This window comes from Cervus canadensis, chromosome 4, assembly GCF_019320065.1.
Source record: "Cervus canadensis isolate Bull #8, Minnesota chromosome 4, ASM1932006v1, whole genome shotgun sequence".
In the NCBI taxonomy this organism is placed as follows: Eukaryota; Metazoa; Chordata; class Mammalia; order Artiodactyla; family Cervidae; genus Cervus; species Cervus canadensis.
Window position 1 is genome coordinate 14,398,470 of NC_057389.1, and position 21,345 is coordinate 14,419,814.

At 41.5% G+C, this 21,345-nt stretch overlaps 1 long non-coding RNA gene across 1 annotated transcript in view; it reads right to left on the reverse strand.

Annotated features, from left to right (window-relative positions):
• The window catches only part of LOC122439515, a 31,859-nt gene extending 11,029 nt beyond the window's left edge, over positions 1-20,830 (reverse strand). Inside the window, exon 1 of the long non-coding RNA XR_006268904.1 lies at positions 20,644-20,830. This is a non-coding gene — a long non-coding RNA (uncharacterized LOC122439515). The remainder of the gene's footprint in view (positions 1-20,643) is intronic.
• Positions 20,831-21,345: the final 515 nt, after the last annotated feature.

Sequence of the window (21,345 nt, forward strand, 5' to 3'; positions counted from 1 at the left end):
TACTCAAACTCGTGCCCGTTGAGTTGGTAATGCCGTCCAACCATCTCATCCTCTGCCGTCCCCTTCTCCTCCTGCCTTCAATCTTTCCCAGCATTAGGGTCTTTTCAAATGAGTCAGTTCTTCACATCAGGTGGCCAAAGTATTGGAGTTTCAGTCTCAGCATCAGCCCTTCCAATGAATATTCAGGACTGATTTCCTTTAGCATGGACTGGTTGTTCAATTGTGAAAAGGATTTAAGCTGAAAGAAGGTCCAGCTGCTTGATTTGGGATATATGTATACCTATGGCTGATTCATGTTGAGGTTTGACATAAAACAGCAAAATTCTGTAAAGCAATTATTCAATAAAAAATTAATTAATTAAAAAAAATTCCTGCCATATCCATGAGCTGTGATTCCCACTGCACCCCTGGTTTCTGATGAGGAGAGTCCATTATTGTATTTCTGTTAGTGTGTGTTCCTGACTAGATGTGGCTGTCTCACATCTAGACATTTTGTTTCAATAGGCATGGTTAAAGTTCTGCTGCCATGAAGCATCACTGGTGCCTGAGACTGGGAACGCTGCTTCTCCCAGGATCCACTGATGACCACTTTCTCTTAAATACTGGACGTCAAGGGACCAGATTTCTAACTCTTTCTCCTCCATTGACTTGCTCTGTGGCCCAGATTCAGCAACCTTTGCCATCTTGGTTTCCACCTTGATAAGACAGCAACCTTTGCCATCTTGGTTTCTACCTTGATAAGACAATGTGGGACCAAAGACTCATGAGAAATGGATTCTAGTCTTCCTCCCAGAGCTAGCAGTGGGACCTTGACCCACCTGAGCAGTTTCTTATCTTTCTTAATTAATTACATGGGAATTACATTCATCATGCATGCTTTACAGATTTATTATGGGTATTTAAACCATAAAATGCTGTGCATGTGTAATGTGTTTCCTTAGCATTGTGCCGAAACTTCAGATTATTAGAGGCAATGAAGATCAGCCAAACTCTGGTGAACATAGCAAGGTAGTTACTACGGATGAGAATATGATAGCTATCGATAATAATCACTGAGAACTTTGTGACAGCCACTGCTCTAGATGCTTTACTTGAATATTCTTATATAATCCTTATAACAAACAATACCATAAATTAGACATCATTATATCTTATAGTTGTAGAAACTGAGCTATAGCGAGGTTAAGTAAATTACACCATACACGGCAGAGCCAGGCACTATATCCACACTTTCAGGCTGTGGTAGAGACATTTAACGCTCACCAAATATCCACGTGAACCCCCTCATTTCCCAGACTCCCTTGTAATTATGCTGGCTTTGTGGGTAGATCTGACTACTTGCCTAGAAGTGCAGTGATCATGTGGGTTATTTCAGGTTGGAACATAAAAGAGTGATTATACCTCCTACACTGTTGGTGGGAATGTAAGCTGGTGCAGCCACTATGGAGAACAGTAGGAAGGCTCCTTAAAAAATTAGAAATAAATCTACCAGGTGCGTGCCAGGTCATTCAGTCATGTCCAACTCTTTGTGACCCCATGGACTGTAGCCCACCAGGATCCTCTGTCTATGGGATCCTCCAGGCAAGAATACTGGAGTGGCTTGCCATGCCCTCCTCCAGGGGATTATCCTGACCCAGGGATCAAACCCACGTCTATCACATCTCCTGAATTGGCAGGTAGGTTCTTTACCACTAGTGCTACCTGGGAAGCCCTAGATCTACCACATGATCCAGCCATTCTCTCCCATGCATATATCCGGGGAAAACTAAAAGTTGAAAAGATACATACACCTTGAGGTAAATAGCAGCACTATTTATTGGCAGTAGGTAAGACATGGAAGCCACCTAAATATCCGTCAACCTAAGATGGATAAAGAAGACGTGGTACATATACACAATGGACTATTACTCAGCCAAAAAAAAAAAAAAAGAATGAAATAATGCCATTTGCAGGAACATGGGTGGAACTAGAGATTATCACACCAAATGAACTAAGTCAGAAAGAGAAAGACAAATATCATACGATATTACTTATATGTGGAGTCTAAAATATGACACAAATGAACTTACTTATGAAACAAAAGCAGACTCACAGACCTAAAAAAACAAACTTAAATTTACCAAAGGAGACAAGGGGGTGGGAGAAGAATAAATTAAGAGTTGGGGATTAACATATACACACTGCTATATGCAAAACAAATAAACCACCAGGACCTACTATATAGCAGACAGAATTATATTCAACATCCTGTAATAAACCATAATGAAAAAGAATATATATATACACATACACACATATGAATGACAAAATTACTTTGTTGTACATCAGAAACCAACACAGCATTGTAAATCAACTACTATACTTCAGTGTTTAAAAAAAAAGAGTGGTTATGAGCTTTCTACACTTCTGCATTCCCCTGCCTAGGTCTTAGGTTGAAATGATGACATTATAGGTAAAAGACAGCATGGAAAGCTTGAAAGTCAGCTGCCTTGGGGAGCCGATGGACCTGCAGTAAACTTTGCATAAGAAAGAAATATTCTATTTGACCAGCCACTGAAGTTTCCAATTTGGTGGTTACTGCATTGCAGTCTATCCTATCCTAATAAACTGCTGCTTCCTGAAGCAAATGTGTTAGTATTTCTCCTTAGCATGTAGAAAGACATTCAAAGGTAATAATCAGACAATCCTCCTTCAACAGGCTTCTTCCTCAAAAACTTCATTTGCAAAGTTAATTTATTTGCAAAGTTCTCTCCTCTACTTTCTCCACCCATCAACCTAAGATATTTTTTCCATGTACCTATTCATTTACCTATTCCCCATCTACCTGATTCTTGTGTGTATGTAAATGACTATTGGTCAGTTTCTCTGTTTTATTATTTTTTTAATGTCACTATTTGATTATATCCTCCCCTCTATTGCACGTCTGAATTTGATCCTCTAATTTCCTTATCTTCTCCCTGGTCTGGTTCTTTTCTTGGTGAGTCTCTCATATTATCTGAGGTTGGAAAGGGGTAGTTATCTTGCTGTGTGGGATGGAAGAAAGGGCCTGAGGGGCTAACCTCAGTCTGGAGATACTCAGCCATTTCCCTGCATTCAGCCCATGCCCCACCTCTAAATTCCAAACTTCACCCTGGCATTCAGCCTGGCTCACTTCTGGCAGTCGCTTCTGGTGGTTGAGCTGCCACTTCCTCCAACCTCTAAGCCAGTTTCCATATTCCATTCTCACTGCCCATTTTCCAGGCATGTCTGTAATTGTCTCCTGTTCTATTCTCTCTACCTTTGTGGGCTTATAATTTTCCTATTTGTTTTAAATTCCTTTACTCTCCTTTTAGTGGAGCTTCAGAAGAGAGAAGGAATCAAGAGACATGCTCAATCTGTGTATTTGGTCAGAAGTTCCCTGTAACCTGTTTTAAAAAATAATAGCCCTGTAAGATATGGAATAGTAGGCTTGTTTTACAGATAAAGGTACTGAGTCTCAGAGAGATTCAGTAAATTGCCTAAGAGCTCATAGCTAAGCACCAGAGTTGTGACTCAGACCTATATTTAACTGAGTCCAAAGCCCAGGCCAGTGCAGAATCCTACCTACAGTAGTCATCTGGGCAGAGACCAGATGACCACGGTCAAGGATGGTCCTAAGAAGACACCATTCAGGCAATGCAAGGTCTAGACAACCTTAGGGTCTATTCCAACTCTGGCCATAATATTTGCCTTTGCTTTTTTGATAATCAAAGCAAGTGGGTCACAGGGATCTTTTTAAGGAAAGACAAGTGATTTATATTATTTTAGCTGAAGCACTAAATAGTGTTCAATTAAAACCCTAAGGAAGGGGGAAAAAGCAGAAAAGGCCACTGAGTAATCCACAGTACTTAATTATACATTTAGCTACAGATACAATCAGCTCATTGCCACACACAGAGAGGAAGACATATGTTTAGGTGACTCCTCTGTGACACCTCTGCTTAAACACCCTATGTCTTAGAGCCTCCTGACATAGAGCATTTGGCCAAACCCACTCAAGGAATGACTTGTATACCATTTGTTTATTTTTTAAAATTCACACTTGACATATGTATTTGGATATGTGATCATCTTGTCTGTATTAGAACAATGCAATGCAAAAGGTAAGAAGTGCTACTTGAAGTCTTCCCCCAAAAATGTTGGTGACAGAAATGATGGTCACAGGGATCCCAACAATGAAAGCCTGATTATCTCATCCTTCAGAGGGAGCACACACACTCATACATAGTATAAACTTTTACATGATTTCACTCAGATATTATCAAGAACAAGCTAATCAATCAATGGATCATATCAAAATGAGCAGAAGAGAAAGATGAAGATTAAGAAAAAACAAGGATGTATGATCTGAATGCTACAATGCACTTGGAAGTGAAAGCTATCCTGAATAAATGAAAGGAAAACAATTCAAGACCATGTAGGTTTGTTCTACATTTTGAGACAATGTGAATTATGGAAGTCCTTAAAAGTCAAAGAAAAAAAGTTCATTTTATTATTTTTATTGTACCTTATGTGTTTAATGTAGAAATAACTAAGAAAGCATAAACTGGGAAAATATAGTGAAAACTACCCTCACATCTCATCACACAGTTAATTTGCTGACACATAGGTTTCTCTTTATAACACCATAATTTACATGGTGAAATGCATTCTTCATCTAACACATGATCCTGAATGCTTTACAGTGATAATAAATACGTGGCAGAGTCTTCAAGGTCAGAAAAGGACAAAATGTGGGGCAGTGACTGGTTGGATCTCATGGCGGGTGGGCTTCTGCTGGGCCCTGAAGGACATGCAGGATTTAGGCAATCACAGGGGTGGGACTCTCCAGGCAGAACAGCAACATGGAAAACTGCAGGGAAGGGGAAGCAGCATGACTCCTGGTCCAGGGAGGAGACCTCCCAGCAGGAGGCAGCTGACTTCCTGCGGAGAAGGGTGTGGACCGCAGGGAGAAGCAGGGACCCAGGCAGAGGGAGGGCTTGGGACAACTCTTCTTAGGAGGGCTCAGGAATGGGTTTGAATGGCAGCCCAGAAAGAGAATTGTGAGTGTGATATGCAGGAGTGAGAGGAGGGATTTTTCAAGTGATGCTCTGAATTTGTTAAGACCTTCATTGTTAAGTAACAGAAAAAAGACAACTTTACTCAACAAGATGAAGGGCAGTTTTATTCCATGGATTTAAGGGCCCCAGAACTAAAGAGGACTTCCCTGGTGGATCAGATGGTAAAGAATCTGCCTGTGATGCAGGAGACCTGGGTTCAATCCCTGGGTCAGGAAGATCCCGTGGAGAAGGGAATGGCAACCCACTCCAGTATTCTTGCTTGGAGAATCCCATGGATAGAGGAGCCTGGTGGGCTACAGTCCACAGGATCGCAAAGAGTTGGACACAATTGAGGACTTAAGGGCCTCCAGAACTAAAGACTCTGGAGGAAGAAATGGCAACCCACTGCAGTATTCTTGCCTGAAAAATCCTGAAAAATGGATAGAGGAGCCTGGCGGGTGAAAGTCAGGCAAAGAGTTGGACACGACTGAGCAACTAATGCATGCATGCAGAACTAAAACAACAAGGCCTCCTTTGGGACTGGAGTGCATAGCTTGGAGGCTGCAAGGACACTTGCCTCCTCTGTTGCCAAGGTTCTGCTCTGCTCCCCTGGCGGACCTGCCATGCCCTTTCTCTGCAGGCTGGCTTGCAGAACTATCAGTTCCCACAATAAATCTCAGGTACATACGCTTCATGTCATAATTTTTGCTACTTAGTTTTTCTTTGTCTCCTTCATTTCTTCATCCTGTCCCTACCTCCCAATGAGGGGAGCATTTGGGTCAGTGTAAATCAGGTTCATCCCTGGTCCCATCAACTGTGAGTTGGAAGGAATGGGGTAGAGTGATGAAATCCTAATGGGCTCTGGGATCCCACCCCAGAGAAGGAGGAACTGGATCTGGCTGGAAGGATGCCACAAAGGGTTCCTGGTGCATGCTGTCAACTCTCCGCTCCAGAAAGTGGGGGATCTTTCATGTATTGGGTTAAAAAAAATCAAGTTTATGTGAATGCCCAAAATGACTTCGAGTATTATAACCAAAGATATACATTCTCTCAACAAAAGGAAACCTGGACCAGTGATGAGCTTACAGGCCAATGGAAAACCTCTTAGAATGGGCTCATTGTCCACATGTGACAATTGGTTCAGTTCAATTGCTCAGTCGTGTCCAGCTCTTTGAGACCCCATGGACTGCAGCACGCCAGACCTCCCTGTCCATCACCAACTCCCAGAGTTTACTCAAACTCATGTCCATCAAGTCGGTGATGCCATCCAACCATCTCATCCTCTGTCGTCCCCTTCTCCTCCTGCCCTCAATCTTTCCCAGCTTCAGGGTCTTTTCAAATGAGTCAGCTCTTTGTATCAGTTGGCTGAAGTATTGGAGTTTCAGCTTCAGCATCAGTCCTTCCAGTGAATATCCAGGACTGATTTCCTTTAGGATGGACAGGTTAGATCTCCTTGCTCTTCTTGAAACAACAGAAATGTCGGGGGGCGGGTAATAAAAATCCTCATTAACTATGTTATGTAAAGTGATCTGCAACAAGAAAGAACAAGACTATTATAAACTCTAGAGAGAGGTGACATTAAGCATACAAGGCTACACAAAAGCTTGCCCTGCACGAAAGCTTTAATTTCTTGACTAAACCTAACCAAAGAATCTGCAGTGTTGTGTGGTTTGGGTGTGGTGGTGGAAGCCTGAGTGAGTCACGTTGATGACCAATTGTGGTTTCTTTTTCTCTGTGGTGAAGAAATATGATTTGCTCAGTGTATCAGCCAGTGTAAAGACCTTCTGGATGTGCTTCAAGAAACAGTGTTTAATGGGGGAAAGACACGCTGAGAGAGGAAATGAGCGCCAGGCCTAAGGAAAATTTAGATGACTATTTTTTGGAGTGATAGAATAAGACATATAGAAAGGATAAGAAAATCATTTGAAAACTTCTGTATCTCAAGAATATAATAACTCTTTTAAATAAAAGTTGATTCCTATGAACTACTTTGTCTTGGTAAATTCCAGACAGAAACAACACATTGAAGAGTTAATCTGGATTTGTTAAGAATCTGAAGCAAGCCATTATTTGCTGTTGAGAGAACTGGACCGCTAAAATTTCTACCTAGAAAATTAACTCAATAAAAAACAGTGTTTGCGAGTGGAAGAAGAATGTAAGTTAGAGGGAAGGAGCCAGGTTTCTAGAACTCAATTTCCAGAGAGCCACTTCCCAGCCAGAATAGTTAATTGCGTGGCTGTTTCCTGTGTTGCCTCCAGGCCTGAGGAATCATAATGAACCTGTCCCTACCACAGGATGGGGACTTAGTGTTTAATGTATCCATTACCATGAACACATCGGCCCAAACTTGTTTCCTGGTTGCCTAGCAAATGCTAGAGTCATTTCAGATAACCAGCCATTCTGTTAGCACACACACAAATGAAAGAAGTATCTCCATCAAGTTTATATTTCCTGTGGAAATGGAAAAAAGTACCATTATCGGGGATGAACACATCGGGGTGAGTTCTGCCTGCTAGCTCAGTCAGATGTGCGGGTCTGGAGGAGCACTTTCCTAGAGTACTGCTGGCCTCTGGATCCTTCTGTGGTCCAGGGAATGTCTGGAACGCTGGATGAATGGGGACAGATCTATAACATTACACAGCTAGGCAAGAGGCTGCTTCTGACTTGGGATCAGCCAAAACTGGTTTGTCCCTGTCAAGGGGATACTCTATGGCTTAAAATTTTTCAATCAATAATGATGACAGACGGTACTAATCGCAACAGGCATTTACTGCATGATTATAAGACGGAAGACACTAAGCCAAGTGCTTTTATGCACCACCTCATTCAGTTATCAGGATAATCCTAGGAAGCAGGTATTCAGTTTTATCCTCCACAGGTAACAGATAAGGGAACTGAGGTTCAGAGTGATTATGTAACTTGCTCAAGGTTATACAGTCGGTAAATGGCCGAGCTGGGATTTGAACACCGCCGTGTGCAGCTAAAGCACTTAGGTTTCATCCATTGTGCTGTCTTGCCAAAATACGACGACCTTAGGCAAAGGGAACTGATGTTCACTTTGCGGTTTGCTTTACTCTGCTCTTTACGTCTCCATAGGAATTCTGATTCAAATATATATTTGTATGAAAATCTATTCCTATTAAAAATATTTTTATATTAAATAATTTCAGAAGCATGAAAAGGCTGCAGAGACAATACACCGAATTCCCATACAGCCAGCATCCAGTTTCCCTATTGTTAGCACTGCGTGTACACAGTACATTTCTCATACCCAATGAACACGTTACGATTAACTAAACTCCATACTTCATTCTAATTTCCTTTGTTTTCCCCTGATATCCTTTTTCTCCTCCAGAATCCCATCTAAGATATCACGTTAGATTTAGTCAAAATGTCTCATTAGGCTCCTGTACTATAAAAGCTTCTCAGACTTCCCTTGTGTTCTGATGAACTTGACACTTCAGAGGAATAACGCTTAGGTATTTAAGGAATATCCCTCACTTTGGATTTGTCTGATGATGTTTTTTTTTTCCTTTTGTCTGGGATTATGAATTTGGAGAGTAGGTTCCATAGAAGTGAAGGGTCATTCTTCTAACAAATACTCACTATCAACATGACTTATTTTCCCTGGTGGCTCAGTAGATAAAGAATCCACCTGCAATGCAGGAGACCTGGGTTCAATCCCAGGGTCGGGAAGATCCCCTGGAGAAGGAAATGGCAACCCACTCCAGTATTCTTGTTGGGAAATCCCATGGACAGAGGAGCCTGGTGGGCTACAGTCCATGAGGTCGCAAGAGTTGGGCATGACTTAGCGACTAAACCATGTGTTGATCTCGATCACTTAGCTGTCATGGTGTCTGTCAGGTTCCTCCACTATAAAGTTACTTTTCTACACTTCTCTATACTCTTTGGAAGCAAGCCACTAGACACAGTCCATACTCAAGGGGTGGAGAGTTACATCCCACCTCCTTGAGGACAGAGTATCTACATGAGGAAGCTGGAGCTCTCCTGTATGGGATTTTGTCTCTTTTCCCTACTTATTTATTCAACCATTTATTTTTATCAGTGTGGACTCATAGATACTTACTCTGTACTTTGGGTTTCATCTAATATTACACTGTTTCTTTTGTTGCTCAAATCGTCACAGCTTTGGCCACTGGGGCCTCTTTCAGTTCAGCTCAGGTGTCTCGTTGACATACCCCCATGGTTTCACTTTTGAACACTCCCTTACTTTCTGCCACTACAAGATGCTTCAGTCTCATCTTCTCCATTCCCTGTTGCAGCACTAGCGTTAGCCATTTCTTCAAGGAGTCCTGATCCCTTTTATTGGAAAACTGTATTAGAAACCAAGATCTGGGGGTTGGGTGTGATCATTGCTACTGGCGTATCATAACTTCCAGGACAGGGCTAGGAAATATGTGTGTGTATGCTAATACATGTTTATACACATCTATAATTATTACTGTTTCTATATTAAGCTTAACGTGAGTTTATACTGATATATCCAATTCTGATCCATTCCACAGGGTCCACTCTAACCTTCTAAAGAGAAGGCTTATCTGGAACTTTCAACTGCAAAAGTGAGTGAACTGGATCTCATCATCTGCCACTACTTACTTACTTGTTCAGTCCCAGGTTTTAAGTACAGTAGTTTCAGAATTCCTGATCTTTACCCCTGTAAGGAAGAGCTTTATTATCTACAGCATAGAATTAATATGAAATTCCCTTAATCTGTAGTTAAAACATGTCCAAAGTCACCTAGTTATTTTTAAAAATTATTTTCTTATTATGAAAATCATATATAGTTTTATTGTTGAATGTTTGAAAAGTAGAGCAAAGTTTAAAGGATATTCCATAATCTTATATTAACCACTGTTAATATCTTGGTGCTGTCCCTCTTTCTTCCTCTATCTCTATTTTATATGCTTATCTTTCTGTATTAGCTCCCTCCATATATGTATATCTCTGTGTTCATGTAAGTTATCAAAGGAGCAATGTAGTCAACAGTGGTCCTGCAGAAGATTTAGAGATGATGCCATAACCTATTAATAAACTGAACCTTAATAAAAGCCAAGGGTATAGAAAATAATTCCAGTACATCTAAGTGGATCTAAAATACTTTGATGCTTTTGAACTGTGGTATTGGAGAAGACTCTTGAGAGTCCTTTGGACTGCAAAGAAGATCAAACCAGTCCATCCTAAAGGAAGTTAACCCTGAATATTCATTGGAAGGACTGATGCTGAAGCTCCAATACTTTGGCCACCTGATGCGAAGAGCTGACTCATTGGAAAAGATCCTGATGCTGGGAAAGACTGAAGGCAGGAGGAGAAGGGGACGACAGAGGATGAGATGGTTGGATGACATCACCAACTCAAAGGACATGAGTTTGAGCAAGCTCTGGGAGATGGTGAAGGACAGGGAAGCCTGGCCTGCTGCAGTCCATGGGGTTGCAAAGAATTGGACACAACTGAGCAATTGAATAACAATAAAAATACTTCTAACACATTTCTGTCTGGTGATCTAACTTCCTGTAAAGGAGAACTTAATGTTCTTTAAGTTGTCCAGATGTGAAACTGCCCTCATCTCTATTAATAGGACCTGAATAGCAATTATATCAAGGCTGATCTCTCTAGTGAATGCTATAAGGGCAACTATCCTGCTTTGTTGGTTCAAAAGAAATCCCTAGCTATAAATACCCGAATGTCAGGCAGCAGGTGTAGCATTCCTCTGTAAACATTTTGGCTCCTAATGTACATGCCTGCCCACAATTGAGGACAATCCACCAGCTCAAAGAAACAGACTACAGAGGGAACCCCAAGAAAAGCCAACTTACATGTTTCTCAAACATGGTTTCGTATGTCCTTAAAAGCACAGATGAGTGTTTGGCTGAGATTTGACTTTTCTGTTCCACAGAGCAAAGAGCTCACTGTGGCTTCCATAACTCTAGGCATAGGTCGTAGTGCTCAACCACCTTGATCACAAATGTGGGTCCCTGGGGTTCAATCTGTGTGAGCTTCCTGGGGACTGTCTCTCCTTTCATACCCTCTCACTGGCTGAGGGCGATTTCATCTTTCCCAGATGCATAGGATGAACAGGCCTAAACCTAAGAGTTATCTAATGTTGGTGGATGCTTATTGATACTGAACGGGGGGCAGGACCAAGAGGCAACACGTGGACTGAAAAGCGAAAGGTAGAAAAAAGTTCTCAAGAAGAAGACAGGAGTTATATGCCGGGCCCAGCGTGTCTAGAGAAGGGGAGAAGTCCTCAGTGGCAGGCTGGGCCTTTTTGCTCATCATCTCCCTGGGGGCTGTAGGAGAGAGAAGGAGAGGAAACTGAGAGAGACAGAGAAATGCATGGTGGTGAGAGGTTCCTCTGCAACATATGTATGCTTTGTGCAGAAGAAACTCTTGGAACTAGATGGAGCAGATATAAAGTACTGAGACCCATGAGTCTCATGGAAGTTGAAAGTTGCCTTGGTGTTGACAATGGCCATGAACGGGTTCACTGCTGGGAGATGGACAAGTTGGGCTGTGTGTAATGTTCTTTCTGGCTACACCCGAACAGAGGGGTTGAACCTACTGATCCAAAAATAAAGGAGTTGCCTTGTGTACTTCCCACCTGACAATGTCTGGTACAAAATACCCAAGGTCTCTGGGGCAGTCTTAGGGAAATTCTGAAGGATGTAAAAGGCTTTTTTTTTTTTTTTTTTTTTTATTAAAGGAAGAGAAGCAATTGAGGTGTAGGGCCTGGTAAGGCGTTACTTATTGCTGTGCATCGTGAAACACCAGTAAAGGACCTGAACTCTCCATGGCCAAGCCCTGCACTCTGCCCGACACTCCATCCACTCAGGGAAGGCGGTGGTCCATTCGGGCCACCCAGAGCTGTCTCAGGTCTGCATCAAGGCTTTATAAAACACAGTGGTGACCCAGAGGGCCGGTCATCTCTCTGTAAGGGCCATTCACACATTTCTTCACACTAGGAACCCTGTACATAAGTTTAAGTTTTTAAATTTACTCATGCAGACAGAATACTACATTATCATATTTTGCTTAAATAGTAAATCTTATTTATCTTGTAAGATAGCTTTTCAAAAATAACATCAACTAGTTATTAATAAAAAATAAAAATTTGTATTTAGATGAGAAAAATAAGCTCTTTGTGTATATTTTGGGGTTATTCTTTTGGGGAGATATTGTTACCATAATTCTTCAAGGTTCATAAAGCTGGGCCAGTCTTTATGTGATTAATGTTACTTTATGGTCTTGAAATTCCTTTGGTTACTGATCTACAACAGCTCACCAGGGGAATTTACTCGAAAGATGTGTCCTAAGAAGCTGCATTTATTTACTCCTGGATTGGGATTATTTCAAATGGAACAATGGAGGGCTGGAAAGCCACATTTCAGAAATTTGGGGTTATATGAAACCCTCTCTGAGTAGCTGTGTGAATGTTCTAGCTGAGTAGACTTGGGCAAGCTACCTGGCCTCTGGGGGCCTTCCTTTCTCATTTGTGAAATGGAACTTATCTAATATGGTTGCTACAAAAATTAACTGAGAAAAGAAACGCCAAGTGTTTAGGATCACACTCAGCACATTGTAAACATAGTAGTAAAATTACACTATAGCGTTAGTACAACTGATGTTGGGATAACCCCAGACATCATCGGCCAACTGCTCAGCTTCTCTTAAAGATTACACTTTGTTCACTCCTGTAAAACTGTGTTATCTGAATAGGGAAGATGCTCAGAGAGAAAAGATATTTATTTACATCATTAAACTGTGCTATTATCCTGTTTTTACATCAATAGCTATCAAAATTACAAGAGCATCTAACTTTTGACTCACATAATTTCTAGAATTATATATTATAGACATATTTGCATATATGCAAAATGATCTCTGAGTTTTTAATAGAAGTATCGCATCCCATGAGACAAGTGCTCAGGCCTGGTGCACTGGGAAGACCCAGAGGGATCGGGTAGAGAGGGAGGTGGGAGGGGGGATCGGGATGGGGAATACATGTAAATCCATGGCTGATTCATGTCAATGTATGACAAAAACCACTACAATATTGTAAAGTAATTAGCCTCCAACTAATAAAAATAAATGAAAAAAAAAGAAGTTTCGCATCTAATGAGAATATTTTGGAGGCAACCTAAATTTCTATCAATATGGCATTTGTTAAATAAATTATGGAGCATATTACTATCAAAAACAATGGGGAAGTTCTTCTTGTACTACTATGGAATGTTCTCCAAAGTATAAAATGCAAAGTTCAGAGCAATATGAAGAAAGAGGCAGCTCTTTGGCTAAAAGGGGAGAAAAAAGAAACAGTATGAGTATTATATGAATACTTAATACTAATAAAAAGTATTAGCACTATATAAAAGTATTAATATCTATGGGCTTCCCAGCTGGCTCAGTGGGAAAGAATCCGCCTGCCTAGCAGGAGACACGGGTCTGATTTCTGGGTCAGGAAGATCCCCTGGAGAAGGAAATGGCAATCCACTAGAGCATTCTTGCCTGAGAAATCCCACGGACAGAGGAGCCTGGTGGCCTACACTCCATGGGGTTACCAAGAGTTGGACATGACAAAATCTACGGAAGACACAAAGGAAACCACTCATATTAATTGTCTATTAGGGGAGGAACAGGAAGAGGGTTCCCGGGTGGCAGAGTGGTAAAGAATTCGTTTGCCAATGCAGGAGAAGCAAAAGTATATCTCACTGGTCAAGAGATGATCCTTCCTTTTCCCATTTTGGTGGCAGTTTTAACATAGACCTTGATGAAATAATGAAAAAAATCTTAATTTCTTGCAAGTTTAAGATATTAGTTAAGAAGTGACATTGCTAGTACTATTATTATAATCCTTTTGCAGATAAGGAAACTTGAGTCATAGAGAGGTCAAGTCAGGCATTTAAGTGTTTTTGGCTTTCAAAACCCTGCTCCTGACATGTGGCTGTGTACTTGTACCAAGCAGAGTTTGACACTGCCAAGATTAAATATTAGTTATTGACCAGGGTCTTAGGAAGCAGGAGGGAGGATGAGTTGATGTAAAAAGTAGGGGGAAATAAGCTGTCCAAGTTTATCTCTTATGGGCCAAGTTAAAGAATCTTCAGCCTGAAGCAGAAGCAATTTTTTCACTAAGCACAAATAAAAATCATTTACTATTTCAAAGAGGCAAGAGAATGACAGCAGCCCAGTCTTGGAGCAGCTAGTGGAATTGGCGGTGGACATCTGTCCCTGAGACCCACTAGGACAGAAACAAATGTGATTTTATAAATAGTCTTCTTGATCTCGTAAAGAGTCCTTAGTTCCCAATCAACTCAGAGACTGGTTGTAGCTAAGTCTTCTTTCAATGGGTGCTAGTAATATTTGTTCCTTCTAGACATTCTCATCTCTCCCCCTCAAAAACAAAACAAACAGGTAGTTTAGATTTGGAAACAAAGAAAATAGCAAAGTCTGTATGAATTGATTCTAGCTCCTATCAATTCCCCATAACTCCCATCACAAAAGCTTCCCTTTGGTCAAGATGTTTTAAATCTCCTACCAGGTACAGTGACTCTGCTATCATGCTTTTCCATGCTTCAGGCGCTCTTTCTCATAGGAAATCCACCCACCTAATGTGTCATATTCTACCTAGAGTTTAAGGTCTCCTTCTAGCCATAAAGCCTCTGAAAATAATCCTCTTGTCAGAATTTCTATGATACCTAAAGTCTGAATCACAACATTTAGTGCTAAATTACTGTGATTCGTTGTCATTACACAAGATTTATCCTTCCAAATAGACAGTGAGTTTTTTAAGTAAAGACACCTTGCCCAATGCTCTTCTGAATCCTCTAAATTGCTGAGCAGTCAGAATGCAAATGTTTGTTTTTAATCACACATAGTTTTGTAGGTCTCACCCTTGAGGTTTAATGAACGTAAAAGCTCAAGAGGACAAAAAAATTATAGCCTTGGTAGGATATACCAGAAATTGGTCAAAAATGTAAGCTATGTTGGGTACAATATATTTCACTTCAGAGGGAGCACTACTGATTTTTTTTTTTACTAGTAAGATTCAGAATGGAAAGGCCCTTAATGTTCAGGAAATGAGACTGCTTCTATCCTCTCCAACCCCAGCTCTCTGGTTCCCTATTTCAAGGTAAAAGCCCATTCCACTTGACTCGGTTTATCTGAAGTTTAAGGGTGGAAAGCATGCCATATTTGGAAAAAGAAGGAATGGAAGAACTTAATAGACATATTTTGAAAATATGTGTGTAAGCATCTCTCTGTAAGGGACTTGATATACTCATGCATAATTTCACATAATCTTTACAACAACCCTACACTGTAGAAATTGACTTTCATGAAACCTAGATAATGTGCATAGGTCAATGAATAAAAGAACCAAGACCTGAAGCCCTTTTATTCATTCTGATTCTATTATAAAGGTTAAATTGATTTAAAAAGTACAGTAAGGAGCTAAATGGAACATGCCTACTCTGCTAAAAAAAAAAAAAATCAGCACATTCTTTCAACATCAAAACACTGCTTTGTGTCCTTACAGAAGATAAGTTCATTATGTAGTCAGACAACACAAACATAGTATATACATTATCATGTTTGGCATGCTCAAGGAATTTACACTACCAGGCTAGCCTGAACTCAGAAACACATTAAGGGAATAAAGAAATAATTCCTCTACATTTTCAGACTGGAGGAATCAGGATGAGTCATGAGTTGTTCTAAATGGCTGGAAAATTAAGAGACGAGATATACACTAGCTGTGATTTAACAGAGAGGAATAGAGCTTATGAAAGTGAAGACTCAAGATGCTATCTCCCAGAATGATCAGTGGAGACTGTGTTTCTGAGTGAAGGGAAGCCTTTTGCTAAAATTGCCAAGACCATCAAACTTTCATCCCTAGCTTCATCCCAAAACTAGGCGATTTCTCTCCATCTTCTTGGCCTCTCATAATCAAAATTTAAAACCATTGATTTCCTCCTCTTCTTCAGATTTAACCAGCTACTACATCTCAAAAATTCTGAATTCCCAACACTTCTCACATTCTTCCCTATTTCTACACACATTAACACACACCAGACTCACCTCCCATACGTAACCATACGTAATCATACGTAAGCAAGTTCCTGGAAGGAACTCTCCAGGCTGACACCCCCCTGATATAAACAACCTATCAATCATCTTCAAACACTGGCAGAATCACCCTCACCTTGCTGCTTGCTTTGTGTGGATAGTGGGAGACCAGCGCCAGCCTCTGTCACCTTCATCTCCAGACTCACTCCCCAATCTTCCCTCTCCCCAGCAGTCCTAACTGATCTGCCCAGTCTCATTTAAAAGCCTCAGTGGTGGAAATTATTTTCTCTTTGATATTTTCTATAAACATTTACTGGGTTGCTATTGTATGACTGCCCCTAAGTAAGTACTCAGGGGTTCTCAAGGCAAGAAAACTGAAGTGGTTTGTCATTCCCTTCTCCAGATCCTAAAGGAAACCAGTCCTGAATATTCATTGGAAGGACTGATGTTGAAGCTGAAACTCCCAATACTTTGGCCACCTGATGCGAAGAACTGACTCCTTTGAAAAGACCCTGATGCTGGGAAAGATTGAGGGCAGGAGGAGAAGGGGACGACAGAGTATGAGATGGTCGGATGGCATGAGTTTGAGCAAGCTCTGGGAGTTGGTGATGGACAGGGAAGCCTGGGTGAGCTGCAGTCCATGGGATCGCAAAGAGTCGGACATGACTGAGCAACTGAACTGAACTAAACTGAACAAGAAAGGGTGAATAGAACATGATCTCTTCCTACAGGTAAGGGAAATTGACATTTCACAGATGTGGGCCATTTTGTGTATTACAGTGGGTATTATAATATGGATATATGGTGGGTAGACAGGGAGCATTGAGTGGAGAATTATTTGCTCTCACTTGGGGGAGTAAAGGTCAGGGAAAGTTTTACATAAGAGAAGACACTTAATGTGAAAACCAAGAAAAAAATTCCATTTACAATAGCATCAAAAGAGAAAAAAAAAACACTTAAATGAACAACTGTATATACACAGAAAACTACAAAACATTGTTTAAAAAGATTAAAGAGGATCTGAATAAATCAATTGTTAAGACTTACTATTGTTAGTATGGTAATACCATGAACATTAATCTTTAAGATTAATTTTAATCTTTTTTAAGATTAATTGTTTAAGATTAAATACAATCCCTATTAAATTTTCAACTGCAAGGGATGCAGAATAGCCGAAACGATCTTGACAAAGAAGAACAAAGTTGGAGGACATCCCCTTCCTGATTTCAAAGCTAACTACAAGTCTAAGTGATCAAGAGAATGTGGTACTGGCATAGACATGGTAATACAGGCCACTGGAAGAGAACTGAAAATCCAGGAATATACTCATACATTTATGGTGAACTGATTTTTATGAGTATCAAGAACATTAAATGGGGGGGAAAGACAGTCTTTTTTTACGAATGGTATAGAATAGTGTAGTGTAATAGTGTTAGCCACTCAGTCGTGTCCGACTCCTTGCGACTCCATGGACTGTAGCCCACCAAGGTCCTCTGTCCATGGGGATTCTCCAGGCAAGAATACTGGAGTGGGTTGCCATTCCCTTCTCCAACGGAATAACCAAATGTAAAAGAATGAGCCACGTGTTTCTTCCTCACACTATTTACGAAAGCTACCTTTATCCTGCACAGGCAGTTATGTTGATTTGCAGCTTATTGGGTTCTCGTTTCTAATCTGATAGAAAGCGCTGAAGTCAGGGAACATAACTGTTTGGGCCAGTGACACATGCCAGGTGCCCGGGACCGGGCCCCACACAGATGAGTTGAATGGATGCCTAACGTGAAGGCAGAGAGCTGTGATCAGGAGACCCAGGCTCCTCCAGGGTGAGGTGCCCAGCGGCCTGGCACTGCCTTCTTCTGAGACTGATCTTGTCGAGCCTCCTCCACAACATCCCAGGCTTTGCTGGTCGAGCGTATGGCTGTCACTTAACACTGTGTTTGCAAAATTTATAGCACTTGAGTGCAAAGAAGTTCACCTCTGCCAAAGTCAACACCAAATAAGGGCTGTGACACATGGTCCAGCCTGGGTAAGTCGGGGTTGGGCGGAAAGGGGTAGGGAGGTCCTTTCTCTAAGGCAGCGGGACAGTGGATTGAAAGACAGGAAATAAGCAAGCCCCAGCTGCTTGAGCTTTCTGCCTTTCATGTTACCATCCTCCAGAGAGAGAGAGAGAGAGAGAGAGAGAGAGAAAGGCAGGGAGGAAATGAAGTTCATTGAAATTCCAGTGCCAGGTTCTCAGAGGCGAACTTTCCATATTAGGTGTCATTTAATTAGGAGGAATTCTTTCATGGATAGGTCACTGAGTATGAGGAACCAAGGTGTTCCCTGCCTCGAATGCCTGTGAAGTCAAGGCGTCATTTGTTACAGATGCTAAACACTTCTCAGGACTTCCGTATGAGAGGTGCAGACTCCCAGTTCACTAGAAACCAAGAAGGGCCAGAACACAGAAAAAAAGCAGTTGTGTGATCACATGACCTGTTCCTTCAGCGACAAGATCTTTGTTAACTGGTCATGTTCTCATCGTGCAGGGAAACAGCATCCCATCCTTGCTTTCTAATCTGGACTCTGAAGGTTAAACTAATTGTGAAAGCCGCTTAGCTTCCCAGCTTTCTGGGACTTGGGTTATCTCAGGATATTATTATCCTCACTTCACAGATAAGAAAGCTGGGGTGTGAGTGACAAAATGACATCCTGAGGCGTCACAGCTGCCAAATGGCTGAGCCCAGCCTGGGCAGATCTGTCTGCTTGGCTTTAAAACCGACATACTTTCAACTACATCAGGCAGTGTCTCAGATTCTTAAAACGAGGAGGCTGACTGGCTGATTCCTGTTATTTCCTTCCATTGTTAACGTTCCGTATGTTGTCAGGGCATACTTATTGCAAAGAAATAGAAACTTGATTCAGTCCATAGGCATAGTTTTTACGCTATGCGATTTATAGAAGGGTTAAAACTGATTCTCATTTTTGAGGGCATCTGTTCTAAGCAGTGGGCTTTCTTTGTGGTTCAGTGGTGAAGAATCTGCCTGCCAAGCAGGAGATACTAGTTAGATCCCTGGGTCAGGAAGATCCCCTGGAGAAGGAAACGGCAGCCCACTCCAGTATTCTTGCCTGGGAAATCCCACAGACAGAAGAGCCTGGCAGAGCTACAGTCCATAGGGCCACGAAAGAGTCGTACTTGACTCAGTGACTAACAACAACAAATTCTGAGCAGCAAGTTATTGAGTGACACCCTTTCAAACTTCAAACATTACAGCCATGGGGGAATTTCGGATCTGCTCAAGTAACTTATTTATTAACTTTCTTTTCTATAGAGCAGTTGCAAACAAAATTGCCAAAACTATTTAGTGCATATTATTACAAATGGGGCCTTTACTGTGGTGAAAGATAAATAGATACTTTTCAGTGGAGAAAAGTTTTTGTGCACTGAGATGGTCATTTTAAAAGGATGCTTTAAAAATCAACAATGCTTAAAAGGCTTTATCTTCTTTCTCAATGTCTGTATAAGAAATGGTAACATCTATTTTCACTTAAAACAGGTATTCTCCTACAATAGAATCGCCAAAAGCAATCAATGGAGGAAAGAAATCTTTCCTCTTCACCTTGTAGAATAAGGCACTTGCCCAGCAGAAAGGGAAGAATGACATAAAGGTAAATTTCACCTTCTTTGTGACCCATGGACTGTAGCCTGCCAGGCTCCTCTGTCCATGGGATTCTCCAGGCAAGAATACCAGAGTGGGTAGCCTTTCCCTTCTCCAGGGGATCTTCCCAACCCAGGGATGGAACCCAGGTCTCCCACACTGCAGGCAGATTCTTTCCCCGCTATCTGAGCCACCAGGGAAGCCCCAAATTTCACCTTCAGGATTTGCTTTATAACCAGGAAGTTCAGAGTGCCTGAGGAATGGGACCTGAAGAGGGTCCTGACGCATTCTGGTAGTACCTCATGGGGCACAAGGAACTAATGGTCTCCTTGAATCCTTCTCTTCCTTCCCAACAACCCCACAATTGCAATTAATACAGGAGACAGTAAAGATATTTACATTTCTGGCTAATAAGCATAACCTTTTCCCCTTCAAACAGGAGTTTTCTCAGGAAGTATTTTCTGCTTAAGAAAATTCTAACACCTCATTTTTTTTTATACTTTTATAGTTTTCCAACCATTTTCACATGGTGGATTGCAGGCTTTGATTTCATAGACTAACTAAAATTACAAAAAAAGAAAAGTATCAACAGAGTTCCCAACTTGGCATTTTGTCAAAAAAAAATATTTAAGAGAGAAAAAATGTTACGCTCTACAATCACCATCACTCATGAAAGAAGTGCTGATCACAGCAAAGGTGCAGGGAGGTCATTCATATAAAGAGTCCTTGAAGCAGCCTAAGATGGACTTCTTGGCAGATTCACGATACTACCCTGAATAGCCTCACTCTTCCGTAGAGCAGTTAAAAATTTCGTCAAAGACTTTCACAACCAGCCTCTAAAGTAGGCGAAGGGGGTATTACTCTCCTCTTACCTGTCACGAAACGTGGGCCAGAAGGTGAGGTAACAAGCCTAGTGACGCAGATACGGCTCGTTCAAACCACACTTGGGGCGTCAGAGCACAGACCCCGGGCTGGAATGCTGGGTTTCGCTGACGCTCACCAGCTGGGAGAGCTTGGGGACATTCTAGTAACACCAGAAAGCCCTAGATGAGAGACTGCAACCAGATTGCCCCGAGGCCCCTGAGTTTTACTGGAGGGCCAAAGGGCAGGTTAAGTTTCATTGGTTCAGGTGCCTGTTCTTGACTCAGGCAGGTTAGAGTGACCTCCCAAGGCCGGGTCAGTCTGTGTTTTTCCTGGATTTCCCAGATGACAGCCAGGGTCCAGTTGGCTGAACCAGCAGAATGCCACCTGTGCCTGATATTCCCCCCGATTTTGCAGTCCCCAGAAAAAAAAAATACACTGCTCTTCAGAGTCTGGCCCTCTTGAAAAGCCTATGAACTCTCTGGTACCCTGTAACAAATTCCCCTTCCTCCTAAAAAATATTAGGGAGAACAAAAAAAAAAAAAAGTAGAGAGGGGTTGTTGTTTACTCTGAAACTAGACCTACATCCCTGAATGTCAAGATAAATTTCAGTTCAGTTCAGTTCAGTCGCTCAGTTGTGTCTGACTCTTGGCGACCCCATGGACTGCAGCACGCCAGGCCTCCCTGTCCATCACCAACTCCAGGAGTATACT